This window comes from Gossypium hirsutum, chromosome A03 (assembly GCF_007990345.1).
Source record: "Gossypium hirsutum isolate 1008001.06 chromosome A03, Gossypium_hirsutum_v2.1, whole genome shotgun sequence".
In the NCBI taxonomy this organism is placed as follows: domain Eukaryota; kingdom Viridiplantae; phylum Streptophyta; class Magnoliopsida; order Malvales; family Malvaceae; genus Gossypium; species Gossypium hirsutum.
The window spans coordinates 64,893,645-64,905,745 of record NC_053426.1 but is presented as its reverse complement, the minus strand read 5'-3'; the positions used below and the strand labels follow the sequence as shown (position 1 = coordinate 64,905,745).

At 39.4% G+C, this 12,101-nt stretch overlaps 1 non-coding gene across 1 annotated transcript; it reads right to left on the bottom strand.

The window, feature by feature from the left end:
* Positions 1-1,048: 1,048 nt before the first annotated feature.
* LOC121225366 (small nucleolar RNA R71) lies at positions 1,049-1,154 on the bottom strand. The gene has a single exon (XR_005923233.1). It is a non-coding gene; the product is annotated as a small nucleolar RNA R71 (small nucleolar RNA).
* Positions 1,155-12,101: the final 10,947 nt, after the last annotated feature.

The following is a 12,101-nucleotide window of genomic DNA, read 5'->3' as shown; positions in this document are numbered from 1 at the left end:
ATCCAAAGTTAGCTGCAAACCCTAAAGCGAGTTAATCTTCCTGATTGGTTTATCGATTTAATTTATTTGTTTATCTTTCCTTATTTATCTATTTTGTTAGTTATTTATTTTTAATCCTATTAATCTATTTTATGATCCATTTTAATATATGAATTAACTATTACTACTTAAACTTAGCATTGTAAAAAATATTTTCATTATTTGTTTCATCATCCCTTGGGTATGATCCTCAAACTACTTTTGGTATTTCATTGTACAACTCTATTACAATTTGACCCATGCACTTGTGGATACTGGCATTTTCAATTCTTATATTTTTGGAGTTATATTTATTCTATATAGGCGGGCAAGTTGTTGGCGACGTTGCTTGAGAGATTTCGGAAATAAATTTTGAAAATAATTTTTTTTACAATTAATAAGATAAGTAGGAACGTTAGGACCTATAGATACGATTTTAATTTTTTGTTTATTTATTCTTATCTGTATTTTTATTTTTGTTTCAAGTCGTGTATGACCCGAAGCTCCAGCATTCCAATTGAGCCATACCCATATCCGAACTAACTACTCATGTGCAACTATCAACTAATGGACAACGATCCACACGCGGTTATAAACTTACCCTGAGAAAATTCATTATTCAAAGAGCCACAAGAAAAGAACTAGAAAGAAGTCCCAATGACCTAGAAGATGTTGTGTGAAGATGCCTTATCTACCTTAGACATGGTGCGAGGAAACATTGAGCGGCCTACGATCAACGCTAATAATTTTTTATAAAGACGACCACGATACAGATGATCCAGAACAGATTGTAGTTTAAAGAGAACATAGTTGAAGACCCAAACCAACACTTGAAGCGGTTCCTTCAACTATGCTATACCTTCAAGTATAACGGGGTAAACAATAATGTTATACGTCTATGTTTATTCCCATTTTCATTATAAGACAATGCAACCGATTAGTTAGACTTATTAGAACCGGGTTCCATTACAACATGGAACGATCTTGAGAAAAAATTCCTTCATAATTTTTTTAATTAGTCGAACAATTTAACTTTGGCGAAAAATAACTAATTTTAAACAATACAAAGGTGAAATCCTTTATGAGAATTGAGAACGTTTTAAGACAATGCTAAGGAATTGTCCATACCACGAACTGCAAACATGGCTCCAAATTCAATTATTCTACAATGGTGTTGACGGACATCTAACCTAGATAGAGCATCCGACAGATCTCTCATGTTTCATACGTACGAACGAGCTTATAAAATGATTGAAGATATGGCTATGAATTTGTACATGTGGCTTAAGGAGAGATTTATGTACCAACCGAAGCCTCCAACGGAGAAAGAAGTGAACAAAAGGAATGAAGAGAATAGATTTGAACAAATTTTAGAAAGCTTAACCATTTGGAGATGCCAGTCAAGTCAATGAGGACAGATCTACACTTAAAAAGCCAACCGGAGGAAGCAAGTTACGTAAATAATAGGTGTAGTGACCCCTAATCAAATACTTATAATCCTGGTTGAAGATGTAACCTCTCCAACCCGGCCTAGACGTTATACTTGAATTCGGGATATTACATCAACCATTAAGATGGCCTATTAGCGATCAGAGTTTATAAAATAATTTTTTAAAATATTTGTTTATTTTAGAAGAAAACTTAGCTTATTTTTAGAAAAATAAATGAGTTAAAAAAACAATTAGTTTAACATCTTTTTTTTTTTGTAAAAAATGATTATCATTGAAAATTTTAGTTAATTTCTAGTTTATTTATTACACAAAATTTATTTATAATCTTGTAGCGGGAAAGTGATTTTTAACTTAGTTTTAATAAAATCTATATTTCATGCATATTTGATTATAATCCATAATTTGACATTTTAAAAAATAATTTGAAAGACATGCATGCTAATTATAACCTCCAAACTCGTCCTAGACGTTATGACCAAATCATGAAAGTCACATGGAAGACCTAAACCACGATTCTACCATATTGAAGTTGAAAACCTTAAATGCGTTATTTCTAAATAAAATGGCGCTTACCTTTGTTATTTAGAGAAAAACGTTCATTATTAAAAATCTAGTCTTTATTAAGTCAGGTTCGTAGCTCTGGCGTGGATTTCAAAAAAACTTTTTGTAACACCCCGAACCCGAAACCGACACCGGAGTCGAACACGAGGTGTTAACTGGCTTTAACCCCTTATAAAATTTATTTTCCAGACACTGCCCAATCTGTGTACTAGTCGTTTTAAAAATCATATCTTGAGTTTCGTAACTCGAAAATCAGTTTCGTGATTTTTCCCAGAAACTAGACTCATGTGCCCATCTATGTATTTTTTTTCTAGAATTTTTGGTCAGGCCAATTGGTACAGTTTATTAGTCAAAGTCTCCCAAGTTGCAGGGGTCGACTACACTGATCTTTGCCCATTACGACTTGGATATCTCCCTGCACGGGGCTCCAACACTGATGCCGTTTGTTTCTATGAAAACTAGACTCAGAGAGGAATCTGTACATATATGGTACGACCCCTAATTATCTCTGGTTAATTTGTAATGAATTTCCAAAGTCGGAGCAGGGAATCCAGAAACCGTTCTGGCCCTGTCCCGCAAAAATCTGATTATCTCTTAATGTACTGCCCATATGATCTTTTCGTTACTTCCTCATGAAAACAGACTCATCGAGCTTCGATTACATAATTTATTCATCAATTATTTCCACTCCTACTATTTTTAGTGATTTTTCAATCTCATGACACTGCTGCTGCCAGCATCTGTTACGAAAGTAACTAGGTCCGTTTCATGCCTACCCTTGATCCAACTCAATCGAACATTCGTGCCATTTTCGCATGGCTTAAAGTTTACATGCCAAAATTCAAACACAACGTAATAGCTTATACATGCCAAAATGTTCTTCTAAGCCAACTAAGAAGAAAGTACCAAAACTTGCTATCCGGTTGATGACTTCGATGACGGCCTGACCCCGCAAAAATAGATGAGTCCAAGCAACCTATAATGGGTGACAAGGAAACACCGAGTGAGTTTATAACTCAGTAAGTCATAAGCAATGCACTACCATCCATCAATAACATTATCACAAGAGGAAACAAAATGGAACGAGACAATTTACTCCATCCATACCGAACCATACCATAGTTCCTCCAACCTATCGATTCAATTTCATATCAATTCATGCATTCACAATCCATATACTCATCAATAGGACATTGAAGCATTTTCATAAATCAATTTATTTTCGTTACAATCAAACAACAAAACGGCCTTTCACCCATCCTACGATAAATTTTATGTACGTGACTTCAAGTATAGTTATCACATAGGTTCAACTTACCGAGCTCAACACCAAGTACAAGCATAGCGCATATTAGCCATGTACTTAAGACACTTACCCGATCCGCTGTCCGCGATCGACTCAATAGTGTCGCACACATAGTGTCCATAATGATTCACGAATGTATATTGAGCCCGCACACTCAGTGCTATATAATCAACTCGCACACTTAGTGCTACGTAATCAAATCGCACACTTAGTGCTACATAGTCAAACTCGCACACTTAGTGCCGCATGGTCAATTCGCACACTTAGTGCAACATAGTTAAATCGCACACTTAGTGCTGTACAATTTAATCCCGCGCACTTAGCGCCAATCTCATGGTCATAAATGGTTATCCCGCACGTTTAGTGCCGAGATCAACAACTCAGTACATCTTACCTCTTTTCTTTCATTCAACAATTTCATCATCACATACGTACATGCATATATATATATATGTATATTTATTCATTCCATTCAGCATCAATACATAAACATTATGACCATTGAAATACTACCAACTACATGCTTAATGACTTACCTCGTGTTGGGTAAGACGGTTCCAACTCGGCTACTCGATAACCTTTTCTTTGCCTTTGCTCGATTCACCTCCTTTAACTCCTTGAGCTAAATCAATAATTTAACTAGTTTAACCATCTTGCTAAACATTCATACTTCAATTACACATGCATATGTATGTTTGTATATTCGGCAATGACAATGGTAATTTAGCAACCCTTAGTTTAACTTATAATTGTTCATAACACATTTAAAGCATCCACTCCATTCCATCATTTTAAAGCACATACATTACTCAATATTATCCAAATTCACATTCGGCATTTTCACAAACACACATGCCGATTTCATTCACTCATTTCTAATGTTAATTAAGAAATGTCGAATGTCACCAACTAAATGGCATACACACACACCCACATGTATAAAAGTCATCCACACCACCTATAGCTCATTCGGCCTTCACCCTTGCTAGTTTTTCCCATTCTTTTGTCGGTTATATATACATAGTCCTAAGGTAGTATCATGAATGGGCTTACATATATTTGTGTATATATATATATATATAGCCGAATATGCAAAGCTTAACTCAACATCACATATGCTCCTAAGTGATGGCCGAATATGTATTTCTATATCTATTCATCAACTATATTATTACCTTTAATTTATCTAGTCACACAATTTCATCTCATGAATACTTGACCCATTTCTCACAAAAATGAAACAACAACTAAAATGAACATCCCATTTTTACCCCATATGGCCGATTACTTCATTAGTTACCAAGCTAACAATTCAACAATTTCAACCTCATTACAACCTCTACCTATCCAATATAACATGAACACTATCCTCCACCCCTAAATTTGATTCGGCAATCACTTAACCCATTTTAACCTCAACCTTCAAGTTAAAAGCAATTAACCACTCACCATATCCTACATTACTATCCATTTTAATGACATTACACATCTACTAAGAGTTTCAAGCTTCTTGGCCGAATTTCAACCTCAAAATCCTAAGTCTAATCTATAGGATGAGTAGAATTTAAACTAACCATCTCAAACATGCATAGATTTTCAAGAATAATTCAATACATACCTCATTCTAGTTACATGCATGGCCAAACCTCTTAGAAACTTTTCCCCTAGGCACCGAATATTCAAGAGCTTCTTAATCAACTTGAAGATGACCAAATGCCTTAGCTTCACTTTCTTCTTTTTTCTTTCTTTAGGTACGGCTATTGTGGTAAGGAAAAGGATGAACACTCCTTCTTCCTCCCTTATTTTATTCATCATTTTTTTCTTTTTAATTCACTTCTTTTATTTTCCAATCCACTTACCAATATTAAATAATAAACAACATAAACTTGGAGGAATGGAACCATGCTTGGCCGGCCACCTATCAAGAATTGGGCACCTTGACATGCAAACCCAAACTTTCTCACCTTGTTATTATTTAATCCTTTCAATTTATCTATCATCTTTTCTAAATTTCTCAACTAAGTCCTTTCATGAAAATCCACATTCCTAAGGCTAATTTTAGACCTTTATTATTTCCACACATACACTACCACATTTAATCTATGCAATTAAAATTAAAAAAAATAAATTTTCTTGTAACTCGGTTTTGTGGTCCCGAAACCACTTCCCGACTAGGGTCAATTTTGGGCTGTTACAACTCTCCCCCACTTAAGAAATTTTCGTCCCCGAAAATCTTACTGGTAAATAGGTTTGGGTATTGTTCTTTCATCGAGCTCTCGGTTTCCCAAGTAGCTTCCTCATCCCGTGTTTGAGCCATAACACCTTTACTAACGGAACCCTTTTGTTTCGCAACCCCTTCACTTCACGAGCTAGGATACGCATCGGCTCTTCTTCATAACTCATATCAGCCTGAATTTCAACCTCCGACGGACTAATTATGTGCGAAGGATCGGATCTATAGCGCCGAAGCATCGAAACATGAAAGACGTCATGAATCCTTTCAAGTTCAGGGGGTAAAATCAATCGATACGCAACTGGACCGACTCGTTCGGATATTTCGTATGACCCAATGAATCTCGGACTCAACTTGCCCTGTCGGCCAAATCTGAGTACCTTTTTCCAAGGCGAAACTTTAAGAAACACTTTATCTCCCACCTGATATTCAATGTCCTTTCGTTTCAAATCCGCATACGATTTCTGACGATTCGTGGCTGCCATTAGACTTTCACGGATTACCCTTACTTTCTGTTCGGCATCTTTAATCAAATCGACTCCGAAAATTTTACTTTCACCGAGCTCGGTCCAAAACAATGGTGTACGGCATTTACGACCGTACAAGGCCTCGTAAGGTGCCATCTTAATACTTGATTGAAAACTATTGTTGTAAGCGAATTCAATCAAAGGTAAATACCGTTCCCATGAACTACTGAACTCGAGGATGCAACATTTCAACATATCCTCAAGTATCTGAATTATCCGCTCGGTTTGACCATCGGTTTGGGGGTGAAAAGCGGTGCTAAAATGCAGCTTGGTACCCAAAGCTTCTTGCAATTTCTTCCAAAATCGTGAGGTGAATCTCGGATCTCTATCCGACACGGTAGAAATAGGTACTCCATGTAATCTCACAATCTGAGAGACATACAATTCGGCTAGTTTATCCAATGAAAGATCCGTACGCACGGGGATAAAGTGAGCCGACTTAGTCAGCCTATCAACAACAACCCAAATCGCATCCTTCTTACTTGCGGACAATGGCAGTCCGGACACAAAGTCCATTGTGACTCGGTCCCATTTCCACTCGGGTATCATGATCGGCTGAAGTAACCCGGAAGGCACTTGATGTTCTGCTTTCACTTGTTGACATATTAAACATCTCGAAACAAAGTCGGAGATGTCTCGTTTCATACCATGCCACCAAAATCGACGTTTCAAGTCGTTGTACATTTTCGTGCTCCCCGGGTGAATTGACATTCGGCTACAATGGGCTTCGTTCAGAATCATCGGAATGAGTTTCGAATTCCTTGGAACACACAAACGACTTCTAAACCTCAAACAACCATCATCATCAATCTGAAACTCCGATTCCTTGTTCGGAACACACTCAGCTCGTTTTGCAACCAATTCATCATCGACTTTCTGAGCTTCACGAATTTGATGAGTCAATAATGGTTTGGCTTTTAATTCAACTACTAACACATTGTCAGGTAGAACAGACAAGTGTACATTCATCGCTCGCAAAGCAAATAGTGATTTCCGGTTTAAGGCGTCCGCAACCACATTAGCCTTTCCCGGGTGGTAATCAATGACAAGCTCGTAATCTTTCAACAATTCAAGCCAACGTCTTTGTCGCAGATTCAAGTCTCGTTGAGTCATCAAATATTTGAGACTTTTGTGATCCGAAAACACATGGCACTTCTCACTAAACAAATAATGTCGCCATATTTTCAATGCAAACACAATGGCGGCTAGTTCGAGATCATGGGTCGGATAATTTCTCTCGTGTGGCTTCAATTGTCTTGACGCATAGGCCACAACTCGACCTTCTTGCATCAATACGCAACCCAACCCAAGTAGGGATGCGTCACTATAAATGACAAACTCTTTACCCGATTCGGGTTGCACCAAAATTGGAGCTTCAGTCAGATGAGTTTTCAGTTGATCGAAGCTTTTCTGACATGTCTCCGTCCATTCGAACTTAACATCCTTCTGAAGTAGCTTCGTCATTGGTGTGGCTATCATCGAGAAACCTTTGACAAATCGTCGGTAATAACCGGCGAGCCCTAGAAAGCTCCGGACTTCGGTAACATTTCTCGGAGGCTTCCAGTTAAGTATGGCTAAAATTTTGCTCGGGTCAACTCGAATACCTGATGCGGATACCACATGACCCAAGAAGCTAACCTCTCTTAACCAGAACTCACACTTACTGAACTTAGCATATAACTGCTTATCCCGCAAAATTTGCAACACTTGCCTCAGATGCTCAGCATGTTCGGTCTCATCTCTTGAATAGACCAAGATGTCATCAATAAACACAACTACGAACCGATCCAAATACGGCCTGAAGATCCGATTCATCAAATCCATAAACACCGCAGGGGCATTAGTGAGCCCGAACGGCATCACTAAGAACTCGTAGTGACCGTACCTCGTTCTGAAAGCAGTTTTGGGTACGTCCGAATCTCGAATCCGCAACTGATAATAACCCGATCTCAAATCTATCTTTGAAAACACCGATGCTCCCTTTAATTGATCGAACAGATCATCAATACGCGGTAACGGATACTTATTCTTTATCGTCACTTTATTCAGTTGACGATAATCAATGCACAACCTCATGGTTCCGTCCTTCTTTTTCACGAACAATACTGGTGCACCCCAAGGTGAGAAACTCGGTCGAGCGAAACCTCTATCCGTCAATTCTTGCAACTGAGCTTTCAACTCTTTTAACTCGGTTAGTGCCATAAAATACGGAGTGATCGAAATAGGCGTAGTTCCAGGTACAAGCTCAATACCAAACTCTACCTCCCGAACAGGTGGCAAACCCGGTAACTCTTCAGGAAAAACATCCGGGTATTCACAGACCACCGGCACCGATTCGGGTTTCTTTTCTAACTCCTTGTCATCAAGTACATACGCGAGGTATGCTTCGCACCCTTTCCTTACATATTTCTGGGCCAACATTGCTGATATTACAGCTGGCAACCCCCTTAAGTCCGCAGACTCAACTCGGATTATTTCGTTATTTGCGCACCTCAAATCGATAGTCTTGCTTTTGCAATTCACAACCGCATCATGCGCGGTTAACCAATCCAAACCAAGAATAACATCAAACTCGTCGAACGGCAAAAGCATCAAATCGGCCGGAAAACAGGATTCTCGGATTATTAGAGGGCATCTCTTACACACTTTATCAACAAGTACGCATTGACCCAAAGGGTTTGATACTCGAATTACGAGCTCAGTAGACTCAACAGGTAGAGTCTTACTGGTTGCTAAGGTTTCGCATACATATGAATGAGTAGAACCAGGGTCAATTAATGCAATCACATTAGTATCAAAGAGAGTGAAGGTACCAGTGATGACGTCGGGGGAGGATGCCTCCTCTCGTGCGCGAATGGCATATGCTCTAGCAGGAGTACGGTTCTCGGCTCGATCGGCCGTATCAGAAGCCCCCCTCTGACTACCACCCCTGCCTCCTAAAATTCTCGGTGGTCTACCTCTAGATGTCACTCCACTAGGTCTTGCACCTTGAATCTTATTCTTCTCATCCAGCTCCGTGCAATCTCTAATGAGGTGGTCCTTCGAACCGCATCCGTAACAGGCCCTGCTAGTAGACTTGCCCCAACATTCACCTAGGTGTCGTCTTCCACATTGGGGACATTCAGGTTTCTCGTGACGATTATTGCCCACACTAGCTACCGAAGTAGCTCGGGAGCCCATCGATGGTCTTGCCCTGATGGAAATTCCCGCAGTCGCCCTCGACTTATTAATGTCCTCCCTGAACTTCTTTACAGCTGAGAACGGAGCTTTACCCGTCGATATTTTACGATAATCTCTAGCTTCAAATTCAGCCTTCCTCTTCTCCTTTCCAAGTTCTTCCGCCTTGCAGGCTCGTTCGACTAGTGTTACGAATTCTTTTATTTCCAAAATACCCATTAGTAGCTTTAAATCTTCATTCAATCCTTCCTCGAATCTTTTGCACATAGCAACCTCATCAGCTACACACTCCCGGGCATACCTACTAAGTCTTAGGAATTCATGTTCGTATTCAGATACAGTCATACGGCCTTGCTTGAGTTCCAAGAACTCCTTACGCTTCTGATCAATGAACCGTTGGCTAATAAATTTCTTCCGGAATTCCGTTTGAAAGAAGTCCCAAGTTACTCGCTCGTTCGGGACTATGGAAATCAAGGTCCTCCACCAATAGTAGGCTGAGTCTCGCAACAAAGATACAGCACATTTTAGACATTCATCGGGTGTGCATGACAATTCATCGAACACCCGAATGGTGTTATCAAGCCAGAACTCGGCCCTTTCGGCATCATCAGTTACTATGGCCTTGAACTCCTCGGCCCCACGCTTCCTAATCAAGTCTACAGGTGGCTTACACAGCCTCACAGGATCAGCGACTGATGGCATTACAGGCTCTTGGGGTGGATTATTCAAATTTGGGAATTGTTGGACAGCCGGGTTGGTTCGGGCATATTGCGCGACCCACTCATTCATCATGGTAAAGAAGGCTTGTTTAGCCCCCTCACCTTGATTATTCGCAGATGACTGAGGTTCAACAGGCGGCGTCCCTTGTGCAGGAGCAGCCGCTACGCTCTCAACGTCATCCGCTAGGGTTCTTTCTTCACCGGGGTCCATTTACTAATCAAAACAAAACATTTCAACCGTCAGAAGTCATCACACATTTAAACATTAACATTCGGCATGTATAGCTAAACTCGTACGCGCTATGGTAGTCCTAGAACCGACTAAACCATAGCTCTGATACCAATCAAATGTAACACCCCGAACCCGAAACCGACACCGGAGTCGAACACGAGGTGTTAACTGGCTTTAACCCCTTATAAAATTTATTTTCCAGACACTGCCCAATCTGTGTACTAGTCGTTTTAAAAATCATATCTTGAGTTTCGTAACTCGAAAATCAGTTTGTGATTTTTCCCAGAAACTAGACTCATGTGCCCATCTATGTATTTTTTTCTAGAATTTTTGGTCGGGCCAATTGGTACAGTTTATTAGTCAAAGTCTCTCAAGTTGTAGGGGTCGACTACACTGACCTTTTCCCATTACGACTTGGATATCTCCCTGCACGGGGCTCCAATACTGATGCCGTTTGTTTCTATGAAAACTAGACTCAGAGAGGAATCTGTACATATATGGTACGACCCCTAATTATCTCTGGTTAATTTGTAATGAATTTCCAAAGTTGGAGCAGGGAATCCAGAAACCGTTCTGGCCCTGTCCCACAAAATCTGATTATCTCTTAATGTACTGCCCATATGATCTTTTCGTTACTTCCTCATGAAAACAGACTCATCGAGCTTCGATTACATAATTTATTCATCAATTATTTCCACTCCTACTATTTTTAGTGATTTTTCAATCTCATGACACTGCTGCTGCCAGCATCTGTTACGAAAGTAACTAGGTCCGTTTCATGCCTACCCTTGATCCAACTCAATCGAACATTCGTGCCATTTTCGCATGGCTTAAAGTTTACATGCCAAAATTCAAACACAACGTAATAGCTTATACATGCCAAAATTTTCTTCTAAGCCAACTAAGAAGAAAGTACCAAAACTTGCTATCCGGTTGATGACTTCGATGACGGCCTGACCCCGCAAAAATAGATGAGTCCAAGCAACCTATAATGGGTGACAAGGAAACACCGAGTGAGTTTATAACTCAGTAAGTCATAAGCAATGCACTACCATCCATCAATAACATTATCACAAGAGGAAACAAAATGGAATGAGACAATTTACTCCATCCATACCGAACCATACCATAGTTCCTCCAACCTATCGATTCAATTTCATATCAATTCATGCATTCACAATCCATATACTCATCAATAGGACATTGAAGCATTTTCATAAATCAATTTATTTTCGTTACAATCAAACAACAAAACGGCCTTTCACCCATCCTACAATAAATTTTATGTACGTGACTTCAAGTATAGTTATCACATAGGTTCAACTTACCGAGCTCAACACCAAGTACAAGCATAGCGCATATTAGCCATGTACTCAAGACACTTACCCGATCCGCTGTCCGCGATCGACTCAATAGTGTCTCACACATAGTGTCCATAATGATTCACGAATGTATATTGAGCCCGCACACTCAGTGCTATATAATCAACTCGCACACTTAGTGCTACGTAATCAAATCGCACACTTAGTGCTACATAGTCAAACTCGCACACTTAGTGCCGCATGGTCAATTCGCACACTTAGTGCATCATATTCTTTTCGCAGACTTAGTGCAACATAGTTAAATCGCACACTTAGTGCTGTACAATTTAATCCCGCGCACTTAGCGCCAATCTCATGGTCATAAATGGTTATCCCGCACGTTTAGTGCCGAGATCAACAACTCAGTACATCTTACCTCTTTTCTTTCATTCAACAATTTCATCATCACATACGTACATGCATATATATATATATGTATATTTATTCATTCCATTCAGCATCAATACATAAACATTATGACCATTGAAATACTACCAACTACATGCTTAATGACTT